This window comes from Neovison vison, chromosome 1, assembly GCF_020171115.1.
Source record: "Neovison vison isolate M4711 chromosome 1, ASM_NN_V1, whole genome shotgun sequence".
Taxonomy (NCBI): domain Eukaryota; kingdom Metazoa; phylum Chordata; class Mammalia; order Carnivora; family Mustelidae; genus Neogale; species Neogale vison.
In genome coordinates, this window is record NC_058091.1 from 115,529,236 (window position 1) to 115,546,702 (window position 17,467).

The following is a 17,467-nucleotide window of genomic DNA, read 5'->3' on the forward strand; positions in this document are numbered from 1 at the left end:
GGTTTTAATTTGAATCTCCCTGAGGGCTAATGATGATGAGCATTTTTTCATGTGTCTGATAGCCATTTGTATGTCTGGATTGGAGAAGTGTCTGTTCATATCTTCTGCCCATTTTTTGATGTGTTTGTCTGTTTCGTGTGGGTTGAGTTTGAGGAGTTCATTATAGATCCTGGATATCAACCTTTTGTCTGTACTGTCATTTGCAAATATCTTCTCCCATTCCGTGGGTTGCCTCTTTGTTTTTTTGACTGTTTCCTTTGCTGTGCAGAAGCTTTTGATTTTAATGAAGTCCCAGAAGTTTATTTTCGCTTTTGTTTGGAGCCATCATTGCTGTGCTCCCAGCTCTCCCAAACCTTTAACCATGCCTATCACTTCAGTATTCTAGGTAGAGCAAGAAAGCAGTGGACTTCTTGGGCAATATCCTGCTTGGCTGGAGACACCAGGTGCTCATACAGTTTATTTTCACTTTCCCTGTGGGATAAATTGCAGTCTGATGAGGTTTCTCTTGGCACTGAGCAGTACTCTCTGGAGCAATGGATGATTCAGGTAAAGTGAAACTGTTCTTTTCTTTTAACCCTCTTCAATTGCATCTATTCTCTCTCTCTTCATCCAACAGTGTGTTGGAACTTCTGTGATGGACTCCTGGACTCCCATGAAGGTATTCTTATCCATGGATGGTTGTCAAGATCAATGTCCTATGGGGGGACGATTGTAAACAAACTTCTATTCTGTTGTCTCACTCTGAGTTAAAATGTTTTAGCAATTAAGTGAATAAGTTCAGTACGTGCCAAATTAAGAAAAATCAAATATGAATAATATTGATTCCAGTCTTCATAATTGCATGAGGGTTCTCTTTGATTATTATAATGAAGATGAAAGTTTGATATTTTATTATATTTTAATGTATTTTATATTAAAATGATTGAGGAAAGAATAAAATTGTATGTTGTAATCTGGGTTCCTTATTTATTCATTCATTCCACAAATTTCCATAATTGCATACTACTTAAAAATTAGTTTTCTTGGTCTCAGAATGATCATGACATGGCTGATTTAAAACATTTTCAATCAATTGATTCTGAACTTAATAAAATAAATTTCTCTTCTGTATTTTATATTATAATCTGCCATTTGTTCAGCCTTATTCTTTAGGTAGATTAGGCTTCTCTAAATTATGCATGTTGTTTCCACATTTACTGATCAGAGAAGACTGCTGACATTTAAGAAACAGGGTTGAAAAATGTGACACAGGAAGATGATGAATTACAATTTAATTAATAATAAGTATGTTTATAAATAATAATTGAGACAAAATAAAGCTAAATTTTAAAATGCACTTAGAGTTGTAAAATTAATCTATCCCTGTGGAATTCATTTAAAAATTTTTTATGCATTCTGTTTTAGACAATTATCTGTTGAAATATCTTTTAAAAGAAGAACTAAAAAAATGGTTTTAAGATTAAGCTGAGGTAAAAAACTTAACATTAAACAGAGTTCATACATAGTTTCAATTTTTTTTTTTTAGGTCCTAAATTTGAACAAGAAAATTTACATATATATGCTCTAATTTTATATTCAAAGCCAAACAATTTATTCAAATAATGATTAAATCTCAGCCACTCAGCTATAATATCAAAGAACACATGAGCATAGTCCTTTAAAGTTTCTATTTTTATTTTTGAAGTTTGACTAAGAACTTACTATTTCCACATTGACTTGAATAATCAGTTTTCTTAAATTATTTGACTATTCTGTATTTTTTATTCCATATGAAGGAACTAATATTTTTCTTCTTTTTTAAATAATTTTTTATTTTCTAAACACTTTTCTTCCCCATACATAAGTAACCATTCACTCTACTTTTTAGAATATTTGGTAAAAGAATTACCATTTATATAATTTTGCTTTGGGGTCTGCCTTTATCTGTGTTTGTAAAAGTCATTTGTGGTTGTTTTGTCCAGTTTTGACTTTTGAACATGCACATCTTTTTAATGCTTTGCCTTTTGTGACAAGATCTCTAGAACTCTGTGTCAACTCTTCGTTTTTATATGCCGTATCCTCATCAATCTCTCCCTTTTTCCTTTCCTTTTTTTTTTTTTTAAGATTTATTTATTTATTTCAGAGAGAGCAAGCATGAGTGGGAGAGGCAGAGGGAGAAGGAGAAAGAAAATAAAGCAGACTCCACACAGAGAGTAGAGCCCCACCTCGTGGAAACCAAGAGGCCAGTGCTTAACTGATCCCACCATCTAGGCACCCTAATCTCTCCCCTTTTCAAATGTTAATGATTGGTAACACTTCTTGGAATATGTCTTGCAGAGTTGCTCAATTGTTTCAGGTATGTATTCCTCACATCCAAATGTATTATTAAGCTATAAAAGGGCAAAAAATTTGGGATCTCATAGTAGTTTATGCTGGTTGATTTTGTAGAATGAATGAGCTATACTCAGAGTTTTTTGAATGACAAATGAGAAATAAGAAAATGTCTTTTCAGAGCAATTGGTTTTTATTTACCTAACAAATTGTTGGATAATGTTTACTATATAAAGCTAAGCACTTTATACATGTTAAAACTTATTCCCATGTATACTATGTCAATATCAATACATCTGTGATGTGTTTAATGCTATAAATGAGTAGACTGAGGGGAATTCCAGCTTTTTGGAGGTTAATACAAAAGACATGTTAAGAAGTTGCTGCAATAATTCAGAGAGATAAGTACCTAAGCAAAGGTGTAATTAATGAAAAAAGAAAGGAAAAAATATAATCGAGAGATACTTTGCCAGGAAAATTACAATTCTCTATTCTAATTGCTAAAGAAATGAAGGAGAAGGAATAATTTAAAATGACTTCAAATTCTCAAGATTTCATGGTCAATTGTATAACAAGAATGTCTATTTCCTGACTTTATTATGCTCTGATGGGCTTTGCAATGCCAAGGGTTAGGGGTGGGGTATTAGGTGAAGAGGAGTCTAGTTCTTGGTCATCTTGTATTGGTGCTTGTTAACTGCAAAGATGCCTATACTTCCATATGATCTTTGCCTTGTCACCATTATTCCTTTTTCTTTCTGTGTGGAAGACTGACTAGGACTCACTGCTCTGTCCATTCTATTCTTGGTAACATAAGAAACTGAACTTTTCTGCCTCCACAAAGCATGGTAGGATGCACAAAAGGTTCATATTCACACGTGTCCCTACAAGAAAAAGGTATACTCAAATTAATGTATTTCAGAGAGTTTGTTTACATAGGAACTGATTACAAAGATGTGGGGATTGTAAAGAGACAACAAAGGAGAGTGCAGGTAGACAGAGCTAGCAGTGACCCTAAATGGGAGATGAGAGAGGTTACCAGAACCTAGAAAGGGAGACAATTAAGAAGTGAAGGCTGACTTGGAAGGAGCAGTGATCATTCAAGGGATGCAGCCAACTTAATATGACTCTTCAGGAAGGGCTTCAGGGGAATTAAATATACTGGTATCACACTTTGTTTTCATTTTCTTCTGTAGTCTCCAATGGCTAAATCCCACTGGAACCAAGAGGAAGAGAACAAAATAGAGGGGAGTGAATCTGGAGGGGCAGTTGGAAGATATCTGGCATGAGATATCAGATATATCAGCTTGGATGTCACCTTTGGTAATTTCTTCCCTATTGACTTTTTACTCCACTGAGTTCAAGGTGTTTGCTTGTTTGTGTGTTTGTTTTACTGTACAGTTTTTATGCTGTACTGGAGATAAGAGCCCTTCATCTTAGATCCTTCCAAACTCTCTGAGGTTCCTTCTCTGGGCTTGGAATGTCAAAGGTGGTTCATTTCTACTTAGGGACAAACAATATCTACAGCACTTGAACTCTGTTTTTTTTCTTTACTTCCTTTACTTTTAAGCTTTTACTTCTGATCAGTTCTTATTATTCCCATTTGATGATTATTACAAAGTCAGCAAGCATCAATTAGCTCCAGATGTATATATTACAATTGTACCAGAGAAACATGACAGGGTTGGACAAAACAAATCCAGAGTGGTGACAGAAGTGGGGACTCTGAATAAAGACTTGCTTCATGGAAAGCAGGACAAGTCAAAACATCTGAGTATAATCAGTGTTGCATCTGACATTTAAGTAACTCTTTTTCTTCAGAGATGCACAGACCTAGACCATGGGCTACATGCATTGGGTCTGTGCTGAATTTAAGCAAGTATCTTATTATTATTTCTTATTCTCCACCACAGCTTTTCCCCACAAAGATCACTTATTTGGGTGGTGGTCAATGCCATGTTCTCTCTATTTGAGACCCACAGGATTCTCTCAGATACTTTTTAGTATTATGTCCAAAGTAAAAAATAACACATACTCGAGCAGTCAACAACAACAACAACAACAACAGAGGTGAATGACCCATTGGGAGTGAGGGTTTGTCTTACTCTGCTGAGTAAAAAATTCAGTTTAGCTGATTTCCTGTTTGAGAACAAAAGACACATTGGATAGTGGAAGAAGGAAATGATAAAATATCGCCTACAGCTTTGCTTTATTGCACATTGGTGACCATGATTGTGACTCAGTGAACACTACTGAAATATTGGTTAGAAATGGTGTTAGCATAATCCTTGTTCCTCTTTTCTAATCTCAGGGAGGAAAGCTTCACTATTTCACCATCAAATATGTTTGCTACAGATTATTTTAAGAAGGTCTTTATCATTTTAAGAAGTTTTGTTCTACTCCTAGTTTGCTAAGAGTTTTTACAAAGAATGGGTACAAACTTTGGTCAAATATTTTTATTCTGTAAATATTGAGATGATCATACATCTTTGCTTTTCCTTTTTAACAGTTATGTGGTGAATTAACATTGAGGGTTTGTTTTGTTTTTTAGCATTGATTTATTTTTTTAATTTATTTTTTATTTATTTTCAGCATAACAATATTCATTATTTTTGCACCACACCCAGTGCTCCATGCAATCCGTGCCCTCTATAATACTCACCACCTGCTACCCCAACCTCCCACCCCCCGCCCCTTCAAAACCCTCAGGTTGTTTTTCAGAGTCCATAGTCTAGCATTGACTTATTTTTGAGTGTTCATCCAATCTTGTGTTTCTGGGCTAATTCTCTCATGGTTGAAGTATATTCTTATTATATATCACTGCTTTCAATTTGCTAATATTTTGTTCAACATTTCACTAAATTTTCTTCTAAGCACTACTTTAGATAAAGTCATCATTTTTAATATGTTCTATCTTCACTGTAATTCGACTCTGATTTAATTTAAAATTTTGATTTCATGTCTTCATTTATGTATGGGCTATGCATACATAATAATAGTATTTCTTAAATTTATAAACATTTGGCAGTTTTCTAGTTATCTTTATGTCTATTTCTAATTTAATTCCATTGCTCTCAAAGAACATATAATACATGATTTCAGCCTGTGAAATTTGTCAAGACTTTGTTATATTAGCATTAACAGCATAAATTTTGGTTAATGATCCATGTGTATTTGCAAAGAAGTTAATTTGATCATTGTTAGATGTGATGTTACTATATGATAATTAGATGAAATATATGAATTGTGCTTTTAGGTTTATATCCCTATTGATTTTTGGTCTGTTTGCTTCACCATCTATTATTAAGAAAAGTATAAAATCTCTTGCATGATTTTGATGTGTCTACCCTTCCTCTTATGCTGTCAATTTTTACATTTATATTGTTCCTGCTATTAATTTATTAGTCATACTTCTTAAAAACTAGTCTTTATTTTTCTTCAGTTGCTACTAAATTATAAAAATATCCATCCTTGTCTTGTAACAAATGATCACATTTGTACTTCTATAATTGTGCTAAAACCCTGGAACACTTTTGCTCCCTTTTACTCCAATTCTGTTTTAACATGATTGGCATAGATTTTATTTCTACATAAACTTTAAACTACACTGGGCATTATATTAAATATTATTAGTCCAATCTGTTATGTTTACTCACATTTATGCCCTCCATTTCTCTTCAATCCTTACATTTCTGTGTGTCAGTCTGGAATGATTTTATTTCTACCTGAAGAACCTCTCTAAGATGATATAAGCTTTCTCTATCATTCTCTTTATGTCATTTTGAGCCCTCACCAGCAGTGCCTTTAACCATATTTCTCCCAAAGGTGTATTAGTGAATTCTAGTCTTTTTTTTTTTTTTTAAGCATGCTCCTCAAAATTCTCCCAACCTCTACCCATTACCTAATTCCAAAGCTACTTCTACATAGTTAGGTACCCCACTATCAGTACCAAAATCTGTCTTTGTTTTCTATTGTTCTTTCAACAAATTACCAAAATCTTAGTGGCTTAACTATACAAATTGATTATCTATAAGTTAGAAATCCAAAATGGGTCATCAGGGCCATCTATTTCCCTGTCTTTTCCAAAAGCTTCCTGAGACTACCTGCATTCCTTCACTTATGGTTCCTTCCACCATCTTGAAAACCAGAAACAGTATATTCTGGCTTTGACCCTCTGTTCCATAACAACACCATTTCTGACTCTAATCCTGCTACCTTTTTATTAATCACAAGGCTATTGTGATTGTATTGTGATCATCAGGATAATCCAGGATAATCTATCCATCTCAGGGTGCTTAATTGAAGAGTGAAGTATTATATTCACAGGTTTTGGGATTAGAATGTGGATATCTTTGGGTGGCTTTTATTCTGCCCAACACATGCACTTAAGTTGAGAGTATACATTTCAAGCCCTGAATCCTACAGAATTCTGAGTTTTTAAATTTAAAACACTTCTTTTTTTCCCCATTTAAGCTATTGCTTATGTTCTGAAATGCTAAAACCAAGATAGTCTTATTTCCTTAGTATGTCTGCTTTGGCCCTCCTTCTTTTAGGCAGAAATGGTAGAATGCTGTATGTCCTGGAAGGGCTGTAGAGTACAATGGGAATGCAGATCAGACACATCTTTTGATGCTCCACATATCCCACTATATTTTCATTATTTTTTCATGCTGTAGTCTCATAATTTTCTCTCCAAAATGTCTATTTTCTATATCCTTTTCTATTGGATATGTTAAAATACTTATCCAAGATAGTGCTAACTAAACTCATAGAATCATATAGCAAGAGACTTCTATTAGTTATGGAATAATATGAAGAGAAAGAATCTTTTCATTAAAGGATGACATCTAGGGGGCAGTACTTGAGAAGAATAAACACGAAGGCAACAAAATCTCATTGTCTAGTGTTTTCTGATAACATACTTAAGCAACTTTGTGTCTAAAGCATAACTTTGGCATTTAGTGTTTCTACTGCTAGTCAATAGCCCTAACTTTTAGTTAGGCTTTAGCATGTACTGCTGGTTAAGAAGCCAGGAGGTTCTTATACTTATTCTAACAATAATACCTGGACGTTTTTCTTTTTCATGTAAGTCATTCTCTGGAAGTATTTAAAAAAAAATTTTTTTTAAAGATTTTATTTATTTATTTGACAGACAGAGATCACAAGTAGGCAGAGAGGCAGGCAGAGATAGAGGAAGGAAAGCAGGCTCCCTGCTGAGCAGAGAGCCCAATGCAGGGCTTGATCCCAGGACCCCGGGATCATGACCTGAGCCGAAGGCAGAGGCTTTAACCCACTGAGTCACCCAGGCACCCCTGGAAGGATATTTTTTAACTGAGGCAAGCTCTCTTAAGGAAAAATGAAAGTGAAATTTTGATACCTTTTGCCATAATCAAATGATTTAAAAATATTGCTTTAGAATGTTGCTAGGGGAAATACAACTGTGAAAGTTTGTATAGAGAAAAAAATCATATTTTAAGCCTTCTAGAGATTATGGAAGAAGAGGAAGTAGATATGAAGTCAGTGGTTTTTGTGCCAGGTAATCCGTGGAGCTCCGAGGATTTTATTGAGGGGCCTCAGAGACTGCTGCAAAGAGTAAAGAGTCGAACAGGCCAGTCTTCAACCAAAGTGTTCTTTTTTATCTGATTTATGTGTTAGTTCTGGATACCCTTTGTTTGAACAAAGGCTTTTTTTGGCTGAAAAAATTGGATAGGCATTGCATCAAATAATTTGGCCTAAATCCTAGTCAGTGAGGGGCGGGGCCAGGACTAGATCTTAGTCATTCCATTCCTTTGCTTAAACCCCTTCAATGGCTCCCTGTCAACTTCAAGATAAAATATATACTCTTTCATCATGGCATGCACATTCTTGCTGACCTGATTCTTGTCTGTATCTTTAGCTTATTTCCTGCTCTGCAGTTCTTCATGCCTTGAAGACCATCTACAAGTTATGTACTATACCTGGGGTGTCTGTCCCTGCTCTCCTACAACCTGGCAAGCTTCATAACTTTTGAAATTTTCTCACTTCTTCTGTCCCTATACTTCACTGAGGTTTAGGATTCTGTTCTGTACTCCCATAGAACCCTTTATGTATTGTTATGACACATTGAATAATGTATTGAAATTGTTGTCTTGTCTTTCTCACCAATTATACTGTTCACAATTTGTTTTCTAAAGCTTTCATCTCTGGATCCTGAGTGCCTACTGTAATGATTGGCTCAGTTTGATGATTAAACAGTTAAACACCAATTTTTTTTTCTCCTCTAATCCACGCTATGAAGAAATATTCCTGGGTCATGAGAAACCAGAATGGGTTATTGGGATACTAGCAGATGGATTCAGGAGGCAGCGTCAGGAAAGAAAGGAGTGATTCCAACTGGCATTAAAAAAAGACTCTATAAATACACTTATTATTTATTTAATTGAATAGTTAAGCTCATATTTGTTAAGTATATTCTGTATAGTCACAGACACTGTTCTAAGTACTGTGGATACCGCAGTGAAACATAGAGACAAAATATTTGCCTTGGAGCTTTCATTCCACTGACGGTAGGATAGATCATCAGTAATTACTTATGTAATATGTCAGACAGTGATAAAACTTCTGAAGAAAAGTGAAGCAGGGTGAGGGACATAGAAAGTGAATAAGAAAAGAGGTTGCTCTATTATAGAGTGATATTAAGAAAGACCTCCTTGATAAGATGAGGGGTGTGAACTGAATAAAGTCTGATGAAAGTGAGATTGAACCATGCTGGTATTTGTGGGAAGATTTCTCCAGTAAGAAGGAGCATCAAGTTCAAAGATTCTGAGACAGAACTGTATTTGAGAAATAGGAAGGAAACCAGTGTCAGTGTGACTACAGATTAGTGAACAAATAGAGTGGGGAGGAAATTGAGGTCAGATGGGCTATGGAACATGATCTGATAAGTCACGTAAGAATTTGGGTTCTTATTCTGGGTGCAATGGGAAGTCACTGTAGCATTTGACAAGAGTTTTGATCTGCTCTGATTTTGAGTGTCTAGAGAATCTCTGTATGTAGACTATAAGGAGGCAGAAGTAGGAAGGAAGACATCACTTAAGAGATTCTTGTAATATTGCAGGTAAGAGATGTTGGTAATTTGAACCAGAGTTGGAGTAGTGAAGTGGTGAGAAGTGGTTGAATTCTGGACACATTTAGGAAGTATAGCTGACTTGAGGTTAGACTGGATATAGAATGTGAGAGAAGGGAAGGGTCACAAACAACCCTTGGCTGATGGGAAAAACGTAATTTCCATAACGAAAGTGGAGAAGTCTGTCAGAAGACAAGATCTGGTGGGCCTGGTGGTGGGTATTAAGGAGAGCACGTATTTCATGGAGCACTGGGTGTGGGGCATGAAAAATGTATCTTGGAACACTGAAAAAAATAAAAAAGAATAATTTAAAAAAAGGAAGATAAGATCTTGGGGAAAAAACAAGACATTTATTTTAATATGGGAAGATGATTATTAGAAATCCAAGAGGAGACATGAAAACTGCAGTTGAATAGTTAGGGTTTGATTTCAGAGGCACATTCAGGCAGGAGTGATAAAACTGAAAGTCATCAGAGTGTAGACAGTATTTATCGCCATGACTGCATGAACTCACTCTAGAAATAACTGTCACAAGAAGAGAACCAAGGCCTGAACCCTCAAAGCACTTTACTGTTTAGGAGTCAGGAAGATGAAGAGGAACCAGCAAAAGAGATTGAGATGGAGAGGCTAGTGGGAAAAACTAAAAACAGGGATGTCCCAGATGGAAAATGAAATGCATTTTTTTAGGAGGGGGTAGTTGCTCAACCATGTGAAAGTTATTATACCACATAAAAGGAGAACAGAGAATTGCCCATTGGACTTGGCAGTTTGGAGTGAATTGGGGAAGCAGGAGGGACAGAAGCTTTATTGGAGTGGATTCAAGAGAAAACTGAAAAGAAAGTAGGTCTTGAAAAGCTTCTCTATAAACTGTGGAGGGAACATGGAATAAAGGAATTTATTTATTTTGTAATTTCAGTTGAGAGGTACTATAACAAAGCTTTAACTCAGCCTACAGATGTTAATAGCTTGCTGGCTAATATCTATAGAACTGGTAACTGGATCTCTGAGGACATAAGATACTGTTAGTTCTGTATCAATAGGCAGGGCGGTAATAGGCAAACTATGTGAAGGATAATGGAACTCCTGGATCAGGCACAAGTTGAAAGAAATTCTGGGAAGGGAAATCACTGATGACAAGCCACCTGACAGTTTTTATTTATTTATTTGTTTTACTTACTGCTGCCTTCAGAAGGGGCCAAATTTTCCTATCTATGAAGAAACAGGTTTCCGAAAGATGTCAGGCATTTGGTCCATGTAAAGAGTGTTCCACGTTGGGCCAGCAGCAGCTGTGTGTGCTGCTGAGGCCCTCCGTTTTCAGTGGCTACTGCTTTTCAAGAGCACCATCAAGCAGGTCTTCACTGGAATTGATGTTGACAAACATTGAACTCATAAATTAAGTCCCACAGACTTTAACTATAATTCACCAGCAGTCTTTCCGGTATTCCCTATCTTTGGGATTTCTGTTTTTAATTAAAGATTTCAAAGATAATATTTTGTTTTTTTAAATTAAACTTAACATCTCTTAGCATTTGAAAAAAAAAAAGAAAATCACAAATGTAAGAAGTTCACTTTTCTTCTTGGTGAGTTCCAAGTAGCACCCAAGAACATCCTTATTTCAAAGGTGAGAAATAAATCAGTACCTGTTATATTTCTGTAGTCAGACTTCTCTCTGTGGTCTCAGAGATGTTTATGCCTGCTTGTCTTCTCTTGTTCTTTTCATCCTTGTGCTGTACCATTATCTTGACTTCTTGCCATCTTGTTTCACCAATAGTTCACTCTTCCATTTTGGTTGTGTGATTTATTCTCATCCAGCTGTTCCTGCTCTTGACTCACATTGACTCTCTGATTTCCTTCTCTAGACCTTCTCTGGGAGAATGGGTGCCAATCTTAAATTTAGGGATATGAACCTGGAATTCCTAACACCTTCTCTGGGATTTCATGATATAGGCAATCTGGAGTCAGAAGATCAAGACAGGGTGATGTTAAAGAGCTAGAAGCCATGGAGAAAGGGTGTGGGAAGTAGGAAGGCAAGACTCTATGGAACTTTTGATCCCACAGGCCCACAGAGCAGCTCCTTTGAACATGATTCCCCAAGCCTGCCCTTAGCATTCAAAGGAGCATCTTTAGAGTAAACATGATCAACCATCACTTAGCTCTAGCCTTAAACTGTAAGTCTACCTATTCTGCCATCTTGTTTACAGATAGATATTACTTTCGAATGCAAAATGATGAAGAAATTTTCTCTAAGTAACAGCACAAAGTATTTATGTTTTTAGTTTTTTCTATGTAAAAGACAGATCTACTAGGCATGCTCAACCTGAGGCAATGCATTTTTAAATATGTAGTGTTGTGTCTAATTTGCAGCAGACATACTGCGTTACAAATTTCCCCTGAAATTGTACTAGATAGGTGGCCTCTTAGATCATCAGTAATTGTATCTTTACCAAAGACTCTCAAGACTTTTTGACTATAAGGCAAATAATTCATCAGCTGCCTACCCTGCATGGTTTTATTTGCTAGTGAATAAAAAAATTAAAGACAGTAAGTATGAAACAAGGCAAAATGATAAATAAAAGATAAATATAGGGTGCCTGGGTGGCTCAATGGGTTAAAGCCACTGCCTTCAGCTCAGGTCGTGATCCCAGTGTCCTGGGATGGAGCCCCGCATCAGGCTCTCAGCTCAGCAAGGGGCCTACTTCTCCCCACCCTCCACCCCCCGCCTCTCTGCCTACTTGTGCTGTCAAATAAATAAATAAAATCTTTTAAAAAACAGAGAAATATAGCAGTAATTCTACAAATATCTAACAGCAATTGGTAGCCACAGACAATGGAGGAAAACACTGAAAATTCACTGATCATAAAAGGTTCATCCCCCACATTGTGGAAAATTCTGTTCTTTGAAAATGTGGATGCCAAATATGAGCTGTATTGTTAAGTGATGTGTGTTAGATCTTTAGTGGACTAAGAATCCTTCATGGAATGCACAGTGTGATATCTCAATTAAGCCCATGTTTTAGTTTTAGATTTTTAAAAAATTTTTAAATTTCTTTTCAGCGTAACAATATTCATTGTTTTTGCACCGCACCCAGTGCTCCATGCAATCCGTGCCCTCTCTAATACCCACCACCTGGTTTCCCCAACTTCCCACCCCCGCCCCTTCAAAACCCTCAGATTGTTTTTCAGAGTCCATAGTCTCTCATGGTTCACCTCTCCTTCCAATTTCCCTCAACTCCCTTCTCCTCTCCATCTCCCCTTGTCCTCCATGCTATTTGTTATGCTCCACAAATAAGTGAAACCATATGATAATTGACTCTCTCTGCTTGACATATTTCACTCAGCATAGTCTCTTCCAGTCCCATCCATGTTGATACAAAAGTTGGGTATTCGTCCTTTCTGAAGGAGGCATAATACTCCATAGTGTATACGGACCACATCTTCCTTATCTATTCACCCGCTGAAGGGTATCTTGGGTCTTTCCACAGTTTGGTGACCATGGCCATTATTGCTATAAACATTGGGGTACAGATGGCCCTTCTTTTCACCACATCTGTATCTTTGGGGTAAATATCCAGTAGTGCAATTGAAGGGTCATAGGGAAGCTCTATTTTTAATTTCTTGAGGAAAAATCCACACTGTTGTCCAAAGTGGCTGCACCAACTTGCATTCCCACCAACAGTGTAAGAGGGTTCCCCTTTTTCCACATCCTCTCCAACACATGTTGTTTCCTATCTTGTTAATTTTGGCCATTCTAACTGGTATAAGGTGGTATCTCAATGTGGTTTTAATCTGAATCTCCTGATGGCTAGTGATAATGAACATTTTTTCATGTGTCTGATAGCCATTTGTATGTCTTCATTGGAGAAGTGTCTGTTCATATCTTCTGCCCGTTTTTTTTTTTTTTTAATATGATTGTCTGTTTTGTGTGTGTTGAGTTTGAGGGGTTCTTTATAGATCCTGGATATCAAACTTTTGTCTGTACTGTTATTTTCAAATATCTTCTCCCATTCCGTGGGTTACCTCTTTGTTTTGTTGACTGTTTCCTTGGCTGTGCAGAAGCTTTTGATCTTGATGAAGTCCCAAAAGTTCATTTTCGTTTTTGTTTCCTTTGCCTTTGGAGACATATCTTGAAAGAAGTTGCTGTGACTGATAACAAAGAGGTTACTGCCTATGTTCTCTTCTGAGATTCAGATGGATTCCTGTCTCACATTGAGGTCTTTTATCCATTTTGAGTTTATCTTTGTGTACGGTGTAAGAGAATGGTCGAGTTTCATTCTTCTACATATAGCTGTCCAGTTCTCCCAGAACCATTAATGAAGAGACTGTCTTTTTTCCACTGTATATTTTTTCCTGTTTTGTCAAAGATTATTATTTTTTTTTAATTTTTAATTTTTATAATCATATAATATATTTTTATCCCCCAGGATACAGGTCTGTGAATCGCCAGGTTTACAAACTTCACAGCACTCACCATAGCACATACCCTCTCCAATATCCATAACCCCAACCCCCCTTCTCTCAACCCCCCTCCCCCAGCAACCCTCAGTTTGTTTCGTGAGATTAAGAGTCACTTATGGTCTCTCCCTCCCAATCCCATCTTGTTTCATTTATTCTGCTCCTACCCCCTAAACCACCCATGTTGCATCACCACTTCCTCATATCAGGGAGATCATAGGATAGTTGTCTTTCTCTGCTTGACTTATTTCGCTAAGCATGATACGCTCTAGTTCCATTCACGTTGTCGCAAATGGCAAGATTTCATTTCTTTTGATGGCTGCATAGTATTCCATTGTGCACATATACCACATCTTCTTTATCCATTCATCTGCTGATGGACATCTAGGCTCTTTGTTTGGCTATTGTAGACATTGCTGCTATAAACATTTGGGTGCACGTGCCCCTTTGGATCACTACGTTTGTATCTTTAGGGTAAATACCCAGTAGTGCAATTGCTGGGTCATAGGGCAGTTCTATTTTCAACATTTTGAGGAACCTCCATGCTATTTCCAGAGTGGTTGCACCAGCTTGTATTCCCACCAACAGTGTAGGAGGGTTCCCCTTTCTCCGCATCCTCGCCAGCATCTGTCATTTCCTGACTTGTTGATTTTAGCCATCCTGACTGGTGTGAGGTGATACCTCATTGTGGTTTTGATTTGTATTTCCCTGATGCCGAGTGATATGGAGCAGTTTTTCATGTGTCTGTTGGCCATCTGGATGTCTTCTTTGGAGAAATGTCTGTTCATGTCCTCTGCCCATTTCTTTTTTTTTTTTTTTTAAAGATTTTATTTATTTGACAGACAGAGATCACAAGTAGGCAGAGAGGCAGGCAGAGAGAGAGGAGGAAGCAGGCTCCCCGAAGAGCAGAGAGCCTGATGCGGGGCTCGATCCCAGGACGCTGGGATCCTGACCTGAGCCGAAGGCAGAGGCTTTAACCCACTGAGCCACCCAGGCGCCCCCTCTGCCCATTTCTTGATTGGATTATTTGTTCTTTGGGTGTTGAGTTTGCTAAGTTCTTTATAGATTTTGGACAGTAGTCCTTTATCTGATATGTCGTTTGCAAATATCTTCTCCCATTCTGTCCATTGTTTTTTGGTTTTGTTAACTGTTTCCTATGCTGTGCAAAAGCTTTTAATCTTGATAAAATCCCAATAGTTCATTTTTGCCCTTGCTTCCCTTGCCTTTGGCAATGTTCCTAGGAAGATGTTGCTGCAGCTGAGGTCGAAGAGGTTGCTGCCTGGGTTCTCCTGAAGGATTTTGATGGATTCCTTTCTCACACTGAGGTCCTTCATCCATTTGGAGTCTATTTTCGTGTGTGGTGTAAGGAAATGGTCCCATTTAATTTTTCTGCATGTGGCTGTCCAACTTTCCCAACACCATTTATTGAAGAGGCTGTCTTTTTTCCATTGGACAATCTTTCCTGCTTTGTCGAAGATTAGTTGACCATAGAGTTGAGGGTCTATTTCTGGGCTTTCTATTCTGTTCTATTGATCTATGTGTCGGTTTTTGTGCCAGTACCATGCTGTCTTGATGATGACAGCTTTGTAATAGAGCTTGAAGTCTGGAATTGTGATGCCACCAACTTTGGCTTTCTTTTTCAATATTGCTTTGGCTATTCGAGGTCTTTTCTGGTTCCATATAAATTATAAGATTATTTGTTCCATTTCTCTGAAAAAGATGGATGGTACTTTGATAGGAATTGCATTAAATGTGTAGATTGCTTTAGGTATCATAGACATTTTCACAATGTTTATTCTTCCAATCCAGGAGCATGGAACATTTTTCCATTTCTTTGTCTCATCCTCAATTTCTTTCATGAATACTTTATAGTTTTCTAAGTATAGATTCTTTGCCTCTTTGGTTAGGTTTATTCCTAGGTATCTTATGGTTTTGGGTGCAATTGTAAATGGAATTGACTCCTTCATTTCTCTTTCTTATGACTTGTTGTTAGTATAGAGAAATGCAACTGATTTCTGTGCATTGATTTTATATCCTGACACTTTACTGAATTCCTGTACAAGTTCTAGCAGTTTTGGAGTGGAGTCTTTAGGGTTTTCCACATATAGTATTGTATCATCTGCAAAGAGTGATAGTTTGACTTCTTCTTTGTCAATTCGGATGCCTTTAATTTCTTTTTGTTGTCTGATTGCTGAGGCTAGGACTTCTAGTACTATGTTGAATAGCAGTGGTGATAATGGACATCCCTGCCGTGTTCCTGACCTTAGTGGAAAAGCTTTCAGTTTTTCTCCATTGAGAATGATATTTGCGGTGGGTTGTTCATAGATGGCTTTGATGATATTGAGGTATGTGCCCTCTATCCCTACACTTTGAAGAGTTTTGATAAGGAAGGGATGCTGTACTTTGTTAAATGCTTTTTCAGCATCTGTTGAGAGTATCATATGGTTCTTGTTCTTTCTTTTATTGATGTGTTGTATCACATTGATTGATTTACGGATGTTGAACCAACTTGCAGCCCTGGAATAAATCCCACTTGGTCGTGGTGAATAATCCTTTTAATGTACTGTTGAATCCTATTGGCTAGTATTTTGGTGAGAATTTTCGCATCTGTGTTCATCAAGGATATTGGTCTATAGCTCTCATTTTTGATGGGATCCTTGTCTGGTTTTGGGATCAAGGTGATGCTGGCCTCATAAAATGATTTTGGAAGTTTCCCTTCCATTTCTGTTTTTTGGAACAGTTTCAGGAGAATATGAATTAATTCTTCTTTAAATGTTTGGTAAAATTCCCCCGGGAAACCGTCTGGCCCTGGGCTTTTGTTTGTTTGGAGATTTTTGATGACTATTTCAATCTCCTTACTGGTTATGGGTCTGTTCAGGTTTTCTATTTCTTCCTGGTTCAGTTGTGGTAGTTTATATGTTTCTAGGAATGCATCCATTTCTTCCAGATTGTCAAATGTGTTGGCGTACAGTTGCTCATAGTATGTTCTTATAATTGTCTGTATTTCTTTGGTGTTAGTTGTGATCTCTCCTCTTTCATTCATGATTTTATTTATTTGAGTCCTTTCTCTTTTCTTTTTGATAAGTCTGGCCAGGGGTTTATCAATTTTATTAATTCTTTCAATGAACCAGCTCCTAGTTTTGTTGATTTGTTCTATTGTTTTTTTAGTTTCTATTTCATTGATTTCTGCTCTGATCTTTATGATTTCTCTTCTCCTGCTGTGTTTAGGCTTTCTTTCTTGTTCTTTCTCCAGTTCCTTTCAGTGTAGGGTTAGGTTGTGTACTTGAGACCTTTCTTGTTTCCTGAGAAAGGCTTGTATCGCTATATATTTTCCTCTCAGGACAACCTATGCTGTGTCCCACAGATTTTGAACAGTTGTGTTTTCATTTTCATTTGTTTGCATGAATTTTTTCAATTCTTCTTTAATTTCCTGGTTGACCCATTCATTCTTTAGAAGGATGCTGTTTACTCTCCATGTATTTAGGTTCTTTCCACATTTCCTCTTGTGATTGAGTTCTAGCTTCAGAGCATTGTGGTCTAAAAATATGCAGGGAATGATCCCAATCTTTTGATACTGCTTGAGACCTGATTTAGGACCAAGAA

General features: G+C 36.9%; 1 long non-coding RNA gene across 4 annotated transcripts in view; it reads left to right on the forward strand.

Moving 5' to 3' along the window:
• The first annotated feature begins 303 nt into the window (after positions 1-303).
• Positions 304-17,467, forward strand: part of LOC122909958 — a 49,436-nt gene continuing 32,272 nt past the window's right edge. The window contains exons 1-3 of one of the 4 annotated variants that reach the window (XR_006385201.1): positions 304-443; positions 2,123-2,335; positions 3,504-3,630. This is a non-coding gene — a long non-coding RNA (uncharacterized LOC122909958). The remainder of the gene's footprint in view (positions 444-2,122; positions 2,336-3,503; positions 3,631-17,467) is intronic. The other 3 variants (XR_006385199.1, XR_006385198.1, XR_006385200.1) reach the window with 3 other exon arrangements.